Source organism: Nycticebus coucang, chromosome 24 (genome assembly GCF_027406575.1).
Source record: "Nycticebus coucang isolate mNycCou1 chromosome 24, mNycCou1.pri, whole genome shotgun sequence".
Classification (NCBI taxonomy): Eukaryota; Metazoa; Chordata; class Mammalia; order Primates; family Lorisidae; genus Nycticebus; species Nycticebus coucang.
The window spans coordinates 14,219,527-14,234,939 of record NC_069803.1 but is presented as its reverse complement, the minus strand read 5'-3'; positions in this window follow the sequence as shown (position 1 = coordinate 14,234,939).

The following is a 15,413-nucleotide window of genomic DNA, read 5'->3' as shown; positions in this document are numbered from 1 at the left end:
ATGATCTTTTTATCAGTGACAACTTAATCAAGATCTCGTTTAAGATGATCAAATGTTCCAATGTGCCCAAGAGTGAGGGGTTTCCCGGGATGGTAGACAGTCTTAAAACGAGGGCGGTCCTAGGAAACTAGTATGGTTAATTAACCCACTTGGTCTTTAAAAGGAGCCCTTTCTCTTGCTCTGTCTTTACCTCTCACACTTCAGGAAACGCGGCACTTTTACTCCCTTCACCTACTTTAGGCTTTCGGAAGAGTTCTGATTTCATTTACTCAGTGGTTCCCTAACTTAGAAGACAGGACCTTTGAGGGCTGGAGGTTCTCACCCACTTCAGAGGGCAGAAACCACCTGTCTGGTCTTGAAAAGAAATTTGGCAATCTGTTAGCCCTTCCATGCAAATTGGCTGATGAGGGCTGATTACAACAGTTCAGGAGAAAATGAGTTTTGTTCTCTCCTTGAAGTCTGGAGATACGGAACATTTTGTTCCCTTTATCATGAAATAGGGGAAAGGGCTTTCCACATTTCTCCTTTCTTGTAATTGTAGAGCCAGTCTAGATTTTTTTTTAAAGAAACAGCAACAACAATGCTTCCTCCTGCCTGGCTAAAGGTAACTAAGAAAATCTCAGTTTCATGATTTTCACTAGAGCACATCCTTCTTGGCTTAAGTTTGGAGGAGACATAAGTAAGAGAAATCAAGGGAGAAGCAGAAAGGAGAGGAAGAAACATGCTTCTAAAAGGCAGCACGCGTCTTCCAAAGAAGAGGATTAGAAATAAAGCTTTGGAATTGACATCAAACAGTTTTGCTAAAGAGGGTTTTGGAAGTCGTGTCACTGGGACTCTTGATATTGGGTCTCACGCACTGTGACATCTAAGAATGATTGCCAGTCAGCAGCTAACATACATGAAAGGTCTTCTGTGCTCCCAGGCACTGTGTGCTGCTCATGAGGTGGTATTTCCTCCCATCTTCCCACCAGCCCCAAAGAGCAGGTCCCATTGTTATCCTCATTTTACAGAGACAGAAAAAGGAAGACAGAACAGTTGAATAGCAAAATCCACTTGAAAGTGCAAAACTCATGTAGTTAATCACCGTGCTAATTCTAGGGGTACGGGGAGCAGGAGGATGGAGGGGAATGGTTCTTAGTTTACTGGGAACACACTCTGTATTTTAAGCTGTAGAGAAAAAGTACCAGCTGGGGACAAAGCTGACACTCCGTCTTCAGCAAAAAGTGAACTGTGCTATTACAAAATTAAAGAATGTCACATTGGGCGATCAAAAGCCAACAGTATCCCCAAACTACAAGAATTGGCTTTAACATCTGTTATTAAATGTCCCTGCAGGAAACCGAAAGAATTTCTGTGTGAGTTGTAGATCAATTGTGTGTGTTTGATTTGTCAGTTTTAGACAGAAGGGGTTTCATATCAATGTCCATAAAATCTGTCCTTCCATTAGAAGGCATTTCTAGGTTTTTTGTTTTGATAAGGACATATAAAACATATGGAAGACTAATTTATCAAGCTGAGATTATGAAGAGTCTGACATCTTTGGATTCAAAAAGATTTTAAGCATACCTCATCCTCTTTCCCAAATTTAATAACCCTGCCTTGGACAAGCCAGTTCACATCAGCAATGGCTAAGAACCTGAGAATTGTCACTTACATACAACGAGGGAGCAAGAAAAATGAGTTCAAGGTGCTGACGCCTCCAGAGAGCAAAGGCAAAATTGTACCTGTGCGTCGGCTGTTTTTCCTTTTCCTTGTTCTACAGAAAACTCATTTATCTTAGAATGGGCAACATTAAATTTAACATTGGATCTCTTTGTGTTTCCAGGTCAAGTGGGAACCCATATGCTCCCGAGTGAGGAGAATAAACTGCAGTGTATTTTTAGCATCCGTTGGAAATACTTTCAGCTGAAGATATTCCACGGGCTCCGGGCTGTTTCACTGCAGGCCAAAGGATTTTCCAAAGTGTCACCTAGAATTCCAGAACTTTCTCTGGGAGTCTGTAAGTTGCGCTGTGCCCTCGCCTCCTCCCCCATCCCCTTCTGTGCCCACCATTCTCAGTCCTGGAGCAAATATCCTCTCTGAGAAAATGAAAATTAGTCCAGTGATAGCTAAACAGAAAACGTCTATGCAATAGTTATGATGAGTGAAGCTAACGATGGAATACTTGGCACTTTGAAATGAAGCATGTCCAGGAGGAGAGATGTGCAGAGAGGATACTCTGTCCCTCCCCTCCAAAATTCCTTCTTCCCTTGCACCCTTGTTCATATTGCTGAAAGTAAGCCCTGGACAGGGAGTCGCTCTATGGTGGGACTTTGCAAAAGATGCCTCTTTGGTGCCTTTGTGTGGAATTTTCTTACTAGTCTGAAGTTTTAATGAGATTTGGGCTCAGTGAGACAAATGGCTTAAGACTCTGCTTCTGTTCACACAGTTTGGAAAAAAATATTTTCCATTAAAAAAAAATGTACTTAGCCCCCAGCTTTTTAGTAAATGATACAGGGATATTGGGCCCTTCTTTTTGAACATTGCAGTTCTAAAATTTTTTTGTAATATGACATATATCATAAAGCATAGCATCAAAATTATAAAGTGCTCCCAAATGAGTATATTTCTGAGGATGATTATTATAAAGCCATGTTTTTAGTAAAAGGGAATTTTTTTGCAGAAATCAAAAAAAATTTTTTTTAATTAAAAAATAAACAGGAACGGCTGCACCTGTGACTCAGCGGGTAGGGTACCAGTGTCATATACCAAGGGTGGTGGGTTCAAACCCGGCCCTGGCCAAACTGTAATAAAAAATAGCCAGGCGTTGTGGCGGGTGCCTGTGGTCCCAGCTACTCGGGAGGCTGAGGCAAGAGAATCGCTTAAGCTCAGGAGTTGGAGGTTGCTGTGAGCTGTGATACCACAGCACTCTGCCAAGGCGACAAAGTGAGATTCTGTCTCTAAAAAATAAATAAATAAATGGGAAGCCAAAGTTACCATTTGTGGGTTCCCTGATACTTAGAACTCTTTTTTTTTTTTGGAGACAGAGTCTCACTTTGTCACCCTTGGTAGAGTGCCATGGCATCACAGCTCCCAGCAACCTCTAACTCTTGAGCTCAGGCAATTCTCTTGACTCATCCTCCCCAGAAGCTGGGCTGATAGGCACCCACCACAACACCCAGCTATTTATAGGGGAGGGGTGGTTTCACTCTGGCTCAGGCTGGTCTCGAACCTGTGAACTCAGGCAATCCACCCACCTTGGCCTCCCAGAGTGTTGGGATTATAGGTGTGAGCCACTGCTCCCAGCTTACTTAGAACTCTTGTAGCTAAAATGGTTTCTGTTTACCTTTTGTAAAATAAAACAAGAAAACCTAATTCCCTAATTGACTCTCAGTATCATTCTATGAAACTCCTTAAAATAACATATATACCAGGCATTGTGGCTCATGCCTGTAATCCTAGCACTCTGGGAGGCCGAGGCAGAAGGATCGCTTGAGTTTAGGAGTTTGAGACCAGCCTGAGAAACAGTGATAGCCCATCTCTACTAAAAATAGAAAAAGTTAGCTGGGCACCTGTAGTCCCAGCTACTTGGGGGGCAGGGATGAGAATCCCTTGAACACAGGAGTTTGAGGTTGCTGTGAGCTAAGCTAACACCATGGTACTCTAGCCTGGGCACAGAGTGAGACTCTGCCTCAAAAAAAAAAAGGCGGGGGATATTGTGTGTTATAATGTAAGCATCGCAGTTGTTCATAACTTCGGTATTAATCCAACAAATACTTATGTAAGGCCCTGGCTAAGGTGGCTGAACTTGGGATAACTTCAAAAGACTTCTTTGTTCTCTTCATCAAGGCACAAAAATAAAGTCTTCAAAAGCTGTGGTCCTCTGGTAAGTTCAAAAGATGCTGGTATTGCGAAATTCTCAGAGCAGATTTCATAGACGTCTAGATAGAGCTGCTAGCAGACACCTCAATTTGGTTCCTTTGTTCCCTAACTACAGTGGCCGCTCAGGTATTAAAGAACAATTTGAGGAAGTCCTTCCCTTCCTCTGTAAGGAAATATTGTTTCATTGTGTTGGTGGTTCTTGAAAATAATTGTATTAACCTTTAATTTACATTTTCAAGACCATCCTTGGAATATTAAGTTTATGTATTAGGGATTTGGGTTTTGTTCTAGTATGGAATACTACATTGATTATTATTTTTAATTCGGCTTATCTTAGTAAGTTTTTAAACAAAGTAAATGAAGTAAGTTTTTAAGCAAAGTAAATGAAAATATGTTCCAAGATTAACTGGAAAAATTATAAGAGCTGTATCCTTGTAGGTCATGTTCCATACAGCATTCAACATAGTCACGCACCCCTGTTACTTATCATTATGGTGCCAGAGGCTATGTGTCTGCAGAGGAACTGAATTTGACTAGAATAAAACTCTCAGGTTTTGTCTTAAATTTCTTGCAGATAATATTCTTAAAATAGATAGTTTTAGTTATTTTTAAGTTTCCTTATACATAACATTAACTTTGATAGAAGATTATAGGACATGTTTTTTAAAACATAATTGGGTGAGGTGCAGTTTGTAGATATGTACCTACAATCCCAGCTACTCAGGAGGCTGAAGCCAGAGGATCAGTTGCCCAGGAGTTTGAGTCCAGCCTGGGCCACATATCAAGACCCTGTCTCTAACAAAAAACAAAGAACAGCATCAACAACAACAACAAAAACCTACAGTCACTGTGATGCACAGCTTTTTGCTGTCTGTGTAAATTCACAGGAGTTCTTTTAACTGTCCCCAGCAATGGGCTCTCAAGAGCCATTGTCCTGTGTGACTCCACACTCCTGCTTTCAGATAATTAGACCTGAGCTAGGCACTTAACTGAGATTTGGCCAAAGTCCGTCTCCTAGAAATTTGGATTTGAGATTGAGAGAAGGAAAGTCGGTCTTTCTAGGGGGGTCTAGTAAATTTAGAGCCATGAGCAGCCATCTGTAGAATATTGGGAGGACTTAGGAGCACCACAAAGCTATTTCATCAAGAAGGAATATCAGAAAGCCAGTCACCAAATAAGAAAAAGGCAGACGTGAAATGATAGCAGATAGGAGAGACAGACCATATTTCTTGGGTTTCCAAAAACACTTTGATTTCTTAACTGGTAATTCTTGAATCCTAGCTCAATTTCCTGCCCTAAAGACTTATAATAAATCCTCTGATTTTTCCAGTGCTCTTTAATTGGTTTCTCTTCTTTGAAGCTGAAAGAGTCTTAACATAGATATTTTTATCTGGAAGTGAATTTTCAAGTTATAGTCCATCAAAAAAAGCAGTTATCAAAACAGATGGGGTGAGAAGTGGATAGTCCCTCAACCAAAGAACAGTATGTTAGGCCACGCGCAGTTCTTACAGCCTTTCAAGGAAGAGCAAGAAAGAGACTTCAGGCCAAGTTTGCCTCCTCACAGAAGACGGGAAAACAGAGTAAGAATATGAAGCCTTTATGATCACATCCAGTCACCTAAGATTGCTCAAAGTCAGTCTAAAAGGCACCTCAAGGACGCTATTCACGTATCCTGCTTAGCACCAACCAGATTCTTTGTTGTAACCATTTTTAAAACTAAATATGCAGTATTTATTGAGAAAATTTACAATTTTGGCAATTAAATGGGAATATCCTCAACCAGAAGCATTGAGGACTTCAAGTTCAGAACCTCAACTTTACCTCTGCAAACACTGCACTGCGCCTTCTCTATTCCACTCATTTACCCCATCGTATAGCACAATGAAGCCTGCCTCCTTGTAAAGCCATTCAGGTCAGATCAACACAGGGGACATTTCGTGATATGTTAGAGGGGGAAAAAAACGTCATCATAAGCTAAAGAAAACTACAGAGAAAATATTTGCAATGCAAATGACATAGGGTTTATAGTCAAAATATATAAAGAGTTCCTACAAATCAATTTGCAAAATATGAATACCATAATCCAAAAATTGACAAAGAAAACAGTTTAGATTAAGAAATGCAAATAGCCGATATATATATATATATGTAGAGAGAGAGAGAGAAAGAGAGAGAGAGTTTAGCTTCAAAAGTAATCAAAATAACTCAGATTAAAATAGGACACAATATTTGGCCCATCAAATAGGCGTCAATTTTTAAACATCCAATATTTATACAAAAATAAGGAAAAGGGACATTTGTAAGTAGCACAGCTAGAACTGCAAATTGGTACAACTTTATGCAAAACATTTAATAATATACAGCAAAAATCTAAAAAAAAGTACTGCTCTTAGAAATTGTTCTAAAGTAGAGAAACATCCAAAGATCTACATACAAGGATATTCAGTGGAGACAACTGAAAATGCCTTGGATTTTCAACAGTAGAGTAATGGTTAAACGTTGTCATAGATATATAATAGACTCCATGTGGCTATTAAAAGCTGTTTTCCAACAAAATTTAATAACTTTAAAAAATATTTATGCTGTAATATTTGTTGAAAGTATCAAGATACTGTTCATTATATAAGCGTGATCCTATTTTATATATAAAAGAGATACATACATACTTATATGTGCATAGGTGTGTGTAAATGTACGTTCATACAAAAAAGTCTGATGATATATGCAACAAATGTTCAATAGTCATTACTTCTACTTGCTGGAATTACAGCAATTTTATTTTCTTCCCTTTTCATTTTCCAAATTTTCTATAATAAGTACTATCTTTATCACCAGAATATCTCAAAAGAAATTTATGCAAAAATCTACATAAATTTTGTTCAGGCAATCCCAAAATTACTTTTTATTTAATGCTGTATCCTGTTTTTTAATTTGTGATTAAGAGCAAATATATTCACAAGGAAATCCCCCTCCTTCCTGGAATATCACTCTAAGCTTCCTTCTTGGCCCTCACAACCCATATCCAACATGTGCAATGTCTCCAACTTAATTGCATGGGACTCATAAAATTGGGGATTTTTAAATACATTTCAACAATGTCAGGAATCTGGTTGCTTAGTATTTCAGTCCAAAACATTTCCAGAACTCTCACTTGTAGATGAAAAAAAATTGAAGTAAAGTTCTAAAAATGCTGCTTTTGCTTGACTTTAATCCTGCTAAAGAGACTCCTTTCCTCAGCCACTCTCACCCTGCCCCACCATAGACACCATATTTCTCTACCATCCCCACCCCGTGTTGTGCGGAGACGATCACGGGAGTAGGCAAATGCGTATAGAGGTCTGGTTAATAGCAGGAAAGGAAACCAAGAGCCCCAAAGAGAATTCGGTATGAGCAAGAAGAGTCTGAGCTGGTGACTGACGCACGTCACAGTCTAGTTTCCGTCATGTGGAATCTGAATGGAGGAGGATGCTCGAGGGCCTGTCCAAGTCAATACAAATGTGCCACCAGAAATGCCCCCTGGGAGAAGTGGAGGCCTTATCAGAGACCAGAAGGGGCAATGCACCTGGACCACGGTGGACATGCTGATCACCTAAGTTAGGTGAACTCTGTTGACAAGTCCTTGATCCCATTAATGTATAAATAATCTAACTATAATGAATTCAGAATCTCCAGATTTTTATTTTCTGCTTGACGTTGATAATGCAAAATACCTATTTGCACCAGTCTCTCTGATATTTACATACACTTTCAAGAGACCACATGGCCCAGGCCAGCTAAAACAACAATGACAACTGCAACAACAACAACAACAACAACAACAACAAATAGCCAGGGCATTGTGGTGGGTATGTGTACACCCAGCTACATGGGAGGCTAAGGCAAGAGAATTGCTTAAGCCCAAGAGTTTGAGGTTGCTGTGAGCTGTGACACCACAGCACTCTACTGAGGGTGACATAGTGAGACTCTGTCTCAAAAAAAAAAAAATGACTTTATGGTAATGTGGATACATAGTGTCTTGTTGCCTTAGAAACCAGCTGCAGGTGTACTTGGAAATTTGGTCTGAGAAGGAACTCACTCTAGCAGTGCTTTTGCAGAAGCCATTATGTCCACATGCTGGGTCTCACCCATTTCCTGACCAGCCTTGCTGAGTACAGGGTCAATCTCTCTGGTTCTGGCTTCTCTGCAACCAAGTCTTAGCGCATGACAGAAATACCACATCCACAAAACAAAATAATAGCCTGCCCCTGCAACTGTGGAGAGCAGTGATCTAACCTGGGATTGTTAGGGATCCTGAATAAATGAGGTCACTGATCCTTAGATTAATCATCTCTTTGGTTTTTTGAAAAGTATTGCTACCCCATGTATTATGTACAGCTTTGCACCCAAAGAATTCAGTCAATTTGCCAATAGAATACCAAAATCAAACACTTAAAAGGAATAATGAGACAGTTGGAGAAACAAAATGTGGTCTGTCCAGACAATGGAATGTTATTCAGCCTTAAAAAGAAGGAATTCTAACACATACCATAGCATGGTGTATAGAATTCTAACATATACCATAGCATGGGTGTATTCCCAGCACGTTGGAAAGGTGTGGCAAGAGGATCCCTCGAAGCCAGGAGTTCACAACCAGCCTGGGCACCATAGAGAGACCTTATCTCGACAAAGTCTAGAAAAAGCAGTCCCAGCTACTCAAAAGGCTGACATGGGAGAATTTCTTGAGTGCAGGAGTTGGAGGCTGCAGTGAGCTATGATGACGCCACTGCCCTCAAGCCTGGGTGATGGAGTAAGACTCTGTATCTGAAACAAAATAGAATGAAATGAAATACAAAAAACACAGGTTGTCCCCAAAGACATTATGCTGAGCAAAATAAGCCAGTCTAAAAAAAGACAAACACTGTCTGATTCCACTCAGATGAGGTACTAACACAGTCAACTGCAGGGCCAGAAAGCAGAATATTGGTTGCTTTGCTACTGGGGGAGGTGGGCAGGTGGAGAGAATGGGAGAGTTAGCATTTAAAGGATACAGAGCTTCAGTGTGGAAAGATGAAAAACTTCAGGAGATAGATGGTGGTGATGATTGTACAACATTGTTAATGATCTTAATGCCACTGAACTCAACATTTTGAAAATGATACATTTGATGTTTTGTATGTTTTGCAACTTTTAAAACATACTGAATTTTTTTAAAAGAGGAATTATGAGGCAATGAAGGAAATTTGGACAACCAGATGTGCCATGATATAAAGGAAGTATTGTTTGTTTGGGTTTTTTAAAAGACTATTTAACAAAACATATGAAATATTTACAGAGGAAATGATGCCTCCGTTTGCTTCAGAATGATCCAGTGAAGAGTTAAAAGGGGGTGCCGGGGGGGGGGAATAGACAAAATAGTGTTGATTGTGAGTCAATTAATATAAAAATAAAAGAAAAAGATCTTTGGTAAATCGCAAAGATCAAGGCTATAACTGCATTTTGCCACTAATCTTACATAAATGAAACAAAAATAGATTATTATTGGGGGGGATTTTGAGACAAAATCTCACTATGACACAGAGTCACCATAAGTACTATGAGACAGAGTCCCTCTGGATGGAGTTTTTTTTTTTTTTTTTTTTTTTTGGCCGGGGCTGGGTTTGAACCCGCCATCTCCGGCATATGGGACCGGCGCCCTACCCGCTGAGCCACAGGCGCCGCCCAGGATGGAGTTTTTTTTTTTTTTGAAACAGAGTCGCCCTGGGTAGAGTGCTGTGGTGTCACAGCTCACACCAACCTCAAACTCTTGGGCTTCCACGATTCTCTTGCCTCAGCCTCCCAAGTAGCTGGGACTACAGGTGCCTGCCACAACGCACAGCTATTTTTTTGTTGCAGTTGTCATTATTGTTTAGCAGGCCCGGGCCAGGTTGGAACCCGCCTGCCTGGGTGTATGTGGCCGGCGCCCTGACCTCTGAGCTACAGGTGCCGAGCCAAAACAGATTATTTTTAACCAAAATGTGTTACCTATTGCAATTTATAGGTTCCTTACCCAAACTGGGGCTAAATTCATGGGCATGTTCTCTAAACTGTATACTTCTTGAGAATAAAAATGTATTCAGGCTAGAAAATAATGGGCATTGATAAATCTTTGATGAATGAAAGAATGCCCAAGTCTTCACTTTTGGAATTTTTATGGTGACCTGTGTACCATCATCATATACCTTGAAAAGCAGTCTACTAATGTTACTTTGACTCCTACAGCACATGGGTTGATATTAACTTAAAACAAACTTCTTCACTTCTTCACTTAATCTACCCCTCTGTACAAAATGACTTTGTATTGTTCCTTGAAAACCCTCGTACATCTCCTCATGGTGGCCTCTGTTTGGAAATCTGGCTCCTAAGATGTTTGAATGAACCTCCTTCCTCTAGTTTTTCCTGTAACCTTTCCTGGAGGCCTTCTCTAACCACCTAGCTCAGTTAGATCCCACTGACTGTGTTTACTGCTCTCTTTATCCCACTCCTCCCACCTCCTCCCCCTTATCACTACCTGGTATATGTATGTTTGTTACCTGTTACCCCCTGACTTCATGAAGAAGGGAATCTAACTGTTTTATTTACCACTGACTTTTAACCTAGACCTTGGCACATGGTAAATTGCAAGTGAATATTTGTTGCATCAATTAGGCAGAATTGAAAAGGGATATACAGTCAAGGAGATTCTAGCTTCTAGCTCTACACCAATGAACTTGAGTTAAAAGGGTTAATGGAAGTAGAATTCTTCCTCTAGAAACCAAATTTGTCAAGAAAACTTGACCTACAGAAGTCAAAGGAATGTAATTGCATGTCCTTTTCATCTTCAAAGCACAATATGAATTAATCCATGACACAGATGCTAATACTCCAATCTATACACGGGAAAACGAAAGCACAGCCCAACTCCCTCAAGATCAATGAGTGAGTCAATGTCAGAGCTAGATGAAAAGAATTTGGGATATTTAGTCTTGAGCAACTGACTCCCCAAAGTCATTTAGCTATATTGTCTGCTTGTTACAACTCATTTAATAGCATTGGCTTTTCCCACATTTGAAAGTGAGAAATCAGCTCACCCATAGTATAGTGGTTACCGCGCCAGCCGCATAAACCGAGAGTGGTGGGTTCGAACCCAGCCCAGCCAGCTAAAACAACAATGACAAATGCAACAAAAAATAGCCAGGCATTCCGCTGGGCACCTGTAGTCCCAGCTACTTAGGAGGCTCAGGCAAAAGAATCGCTTGAGCCCAAGAGTTTGAGGTTGCTGTGAGCTAGGATCCCATAGCACTCGACCCAGGCAACGTAGTGAGACTCTATCTCAAAAAAAAAAAAAGTGAGAAATCAGTTGTGACAGCAGGTGACTCAGGTGTCCTCCCACTCATCATATACCTTGAAAAGGTTCTTTGTTCTACCAGGCAGCCTTCATATTGCCACCAGAATTTCTTTCTAACTCTCAATTTGGTCATGCCACTCCCTGAATTCCATGTGTGTAAAACACAACACAAGGAGTTAACAGAAGCAGAATTCTTCCTTTAGAAGCTAAAATCTGTCAAGAAAATTTGACTTGGTAGAATTCAAAAGAATGGGAACCCAGAAAATAATGTAGGACTATGGAAAACTGTGTCCAAGACAGTTGTTATGTTTATCTGTATGAAATACGTTGAATTTGTGCGTAAAGTCCAGGTATTCTAGTAGATTAATTTGCTGCTGCTGGAAATATTGAAGATTGACCCTGGTTCAACATTTTCATCTGCTTCTCATTATGTAGAAACTTGAGCAAAATAAATAGGATCATAAAATTAAAGTTCTTCAAAGATCCATATTCACTTTGGACTTACCACTCTTACTCTGTTAAATGACCTTGTAATTCATTTTTTTCTTTTCTTTTTTTTTTATTGTTGGGGATTCATTGAGGGTACAATAAGCCAGGTTACACTGATTGCAATTGTTAGGTAAAGTCCCTCTTGCAATCATGTCTTGCCCCCAGAAAATGTGACACACGCCAAGGCCCCACCCCCCTCCCTCCACCGCTCTTTCTGCTTTCCCCCCCCCATAAACTTAATTGTCATTAATTGTCCTCATGTAAGAATTGAGTACATAGGATTCATGCTTCTCCATTCTTGTGATGCTTTACTAAGAATAATGTCTTCCACTTCCATCCAGGTTAATACGAAGGATGTAAAGTCTCCATTTTTTTTAATGGCTGAATAGTATTCCATGGTATACATATACCACAGCTTGTTAATCCATTCCTGGGTTGGTGGGCATTTAGGCTGTTTCCACATTTTGGCGATTGTAAATTGAGCTGCAATAAACAGTCTAGTACAAGTGTCCTTATGATAAAAGGATTTTTTTCCTTCTGGGTAGATGCCCAGTAATGGGATTGCAGGATCAAATGGGAGGTCAAGCTTGAGTTCTTTGAGGTTTCTCCATACTTCCTTCCAGAAAGGTTGTACTAGTTTGCAGTCCCACCAGCAGTGTAAAAGTGTTCCCTTCTCTCCACATCCACGCCAGCATCTGCAGTTTTGAGATTTTGTGATGTGGGCCATTCTCACTGGGGTTAGATGATATCTCAGGGTTGTTTTGATTTGCATTTCTCTAATATATAGAGATGAGGAACATTTTTTTTATGTGTTTGTGAGCCATTCGTCTGTCATCTTTAGAGAAGGTTCTATTCATGTCTCTTGCCCACTGATATATGGGATTGTTGGCTTTTTTCATGTGGATTAATTTGAGTTCTCTATAGATCCTAGTTATCAAGCTTTTGTCTGATTGAAAATATGCAAATATCCTTTCCCATTGTGTAGGTTGTCTCTTTGCTTTGGTTATTGTCTCCTTAGCTGTACAGAAGCTTTTCGGTTTAATTGAGTCCCATTTGTTTATTTTTGTTGTTGTTGCAATTGCCATGGCAGTCTTCTTCATGAAGTCTTTCCCCAGGCCAATATCTTCCAGTGTTTTTCCTATGCTTTCTTTGAGGATTTTTATTGTTTCATGCCTTAAATTTAAGTCCTTTATCTATCTTGAATCATTTTTTGTGAGTGGGGAAAGGTGTGGGTCCAGTTTCAGTCTTTTACATGTAGACATCCAGTTCTCCCAACACCATTTATTGAATAGGGAGTCTTTCCGCCAAGGTATGTTCTTGTTTGGTTTCTCGAAGATTAGGTGGTTGTAAGATGTTAGTTTCATTTCTTAGTTTTCAATTTGATTCCAAGTGTCTATGCTTCTGTTTTTGTGCCAGTACCATGCTGTCTTGAGCACTATGGCTTTGTAGTACAGACTAAAATCTGGTATGCTGATGCCCCCAGCTTTATTTTTATTACTAAGAACTGCCTTAGCTATACGGGTTTTTTTCCGCTTCCATACAAAACGCAGAATCATTTTTTCAGATCTTGAAAGTACGATGTTGGTATTTTGATAGGAATGGCATTGAATAGGTAGATTGCTTTGGAAAGTATACACATTTTAACAATGTTGATTCTTCCCATCCATGAGCATGGTATGTTCTTCCATTTGTTAATATCCTCTGCTATTTCCTTTCTGAGGATTTCATAGTTTTCTTTATAGAGGTCCTTCACCTCCTTCCTTAGGTATATTCCTAGGTATTTCATTTTCTTTGAAACTATGGTGAAGGGAGTTGTCTCCTTAATTAGCTTCTCATCTTGACTGTTGTTGGTGTATACAAAGACTACTGACTTGTGGACATTGATTTTATATCCTGAAACATTACTGTAGTTTTTGATAACTTCTAGGAGTCTTATGGTTGAGTCTTTGGGGTTCTCTAAGTATAAGATCATGTCATCAGCAAAGAGGGAGAGTTTGACCTCCTCTGCTCCCATTTGGATTCCCTTTATTTCCTTGTCTTGCCTAATTGTATTGGCTAGAACTTCCAGCACTACGTTGAATAGTAAAGGTGACAGAGGACAACCTTGTCTGGTTCCAGTTCTAAGAGGAAAAGCTTTCAGTTTTACTCCATTCAGTAAAATATTGGCTGTGGGTTTGTCATAGATAGCTTCAATCAGTTTTAGAAATGTGCCACCTATGCCTATACTCTTCAGTGTTCTAATTAGAAAAGGATGCTGGATTTTATCAAATGCTTTTTCTGCATCTATTCAGAGGATCATGTGATCTTTATTTTTGTCTCTGTTAATATGGTGGATCACATTTATGGACTTGCGTATGTTAAACCAGCCTTGCATCCCTGGGATGAAGCCTACTTGATCATGATGAATGACTTTTTTGATGATAAGCTGTAATCTATTGGCTAGGATTTTGTTGAGAATTTTTGCATCTATATTCATGAGTGAGATTGGTCTCAAATTCTCCTTTTTGTTTGGGTCTTTTCCTGGTTTTGGTATCAGGGTGATTTTCGCTGCATAGAATGTGTTGGGGAAGATTCATTCTTCCTCAATTTTTTGGAATAATTTCTGCAGTACAGGAATAAGCTCTTCCTTGAAGGTTTGAAAGAATTCTGGAGTGAAGCCATCTGGACCAGGGCATTTTTTGGTTGGAAGATTTTTTTATTACTTCTTTGATCTCAGTGCTTGAAATTGGTCTGTTCAGGAGCTCTATTTCTTCCTGGCTGAGTCTAGGGAGAGGGTGTTATTCCAAATATTTATCCATTTCCTTCACATTGTTAAATTTCTGGGCACAGAGTTTCTGGTAGTATTCACAGATGATCTCTTGTATCTCTGTGGGATCAGTTGTTATTTCCCCTGTATCATTTCTGATTGAGGTTACTAGAGATTTTACTTTTCTATTCCTCAATAGTCTGGCCAATGGTTTATCTAATTTATTTATTTTTTCAAAAAACCAACTCCTTCTTTCATCAATTTTCTGAATGATTCTTTTGTTTACAATTTCATTGATCTCTGATTTGATTTTGGATATTTCTTTTCTTCTACTGAGTTTAGGCTTAGATTGTTCTTCTTTTTCCAATTCCATAAGATCTCTTGTCAGATTGTTGATGCGCTCTCTTTCTGTTTTTCGAATGTAGGCATCTAAAGCGATGAATTTTCCTCTCAAAACTGCTTTTGCAGTATCCCACAGGATTTGGTAGCTTGTGTCTTCATTGTTGTTATGCTCAAGGAAGTTGATGATTTCCTGTTTTATTTCTTCCTGCACCCATCTGTTATTCAACAGAAGATTGTTTAATTTCCATGCCTTTGTGTGGGGTCGAGCGTTTTTGTTAGAGTTGAGTTCCACCTTTATTGCCTTATGGTCTGAGAAGATACAAGGTAAAATTTCAATTCTTTTGATTCTGTTGATATTTGTTTTGTGTCCCAGGATATGATCAATTTTGGAGAATGTTCCATGGGGTGATGAGAAGAATGTATATTCTTCATCTTTGGGATGGAGTGTTCTATGTGCATCTATCAAGCACAGTTGTTCTACGGTCTCATTTAAATCTCTTATATCTTTGCTTAATTTATGTTTAGAGGATCTGTCCAGCTCTGTAAGAGGAGTGTTAAAGTCCCCTGTTCTTATGGTATTATCAGATATCATATTGCTCAGACTGAGTAAGGTCTGTTTCAAGAATCTGGGAG